Raw genomic sequence first — 1,022 nt, forward strand, 5'->3', positions numbered from 1 at the left:
TCGCGCATTCAGCGGCTGGTATTCCCGGAGAAATGAAGCCCAATCGCCTCCTCCCTCTCTCTCTCTCTCTCTCTCTCTCTCTCTCTCTCTCTCTCTCTCTCTCTCTCTCTCTCTCTCTCTCTCTCTCTGCCTCTCTAATGGTCAAACCAACTGGAAACGGAAGCTCTGGGATGAAGCACGTCGGTTGTATGGGTCGGTCTGCAGTGTGGACAGCAGTGCCGTGACAATATCGGTCCACCCACAGCACAGCAGCCCCCGCATCACCCCCACCCAGCCCACATAAGCTCATATTCTTCCGAGGAGACCTTTAAGCACACATTTAACATATGTGCCAGTTATTCCACAACTATTATTGCACACAGATATGCAATATGCAATTTAATGTATAGTTACAGAACATGCATATAGTACAGATTTTAAATGAGAAATAAAGAAATACACCCACACGAGCTATTATTTTGCATCTAATAGACATCCAAACATAAACGTCTTGTTTTAAAACTAAATTTGGGTTATCAGTGAAAACTACACAAGTCCTGAAATACAGAGATGAGACAGGCTTCACACGTGTTTTCATTCCTGTCTGTTTTTAACTAGTCTAGTTCTGGGCTATTCTTAAACGTCAGTAGTTGTTTTTTATCCAAGGCGACTATGTTTAGATGTCTATTAGATGTCTGTTTTTCACTGACTGCCCGAATTTAGCCTTTTTTTTGCCAAGACGTCAATATTTAGACGTCTATTAGATTTTTACTGACTGCCCACATTTAGTCTTTTAGCCAAAACCTCTGTTTCGATATCTAGACGTCCATTAGATTATTAAATGTGCAAATTCAGCCTTTTTTAGCCAAGACTATATGTTTAGATGTCTATTAGACATTTTTACTGATTGCCCAAATTTAACCTTATTAGCCAACACGTCTATGCTTAGATATCTATTAGACGTCTATTAGAGTTAGTTTAAACAGCGCTGTTGTAACTCAAATTTGGGTTAAATATGGACAAACACTAGATTAGATTTAATT

This window comes from Danio aesculapii, chromosome 5 (assembly GCF_903798145.1).
Source record: "Danio aesculapii chromosome 5, fDanAes4.1, whole genome shotgun sequence".
In the NCBI taxonomy this organism is placed as follows: Eukaryota; Metazoa; Chordata; class Actinopteri; order Cypriniformes; family Danionidae; genus Danio; species Danio aesculapii.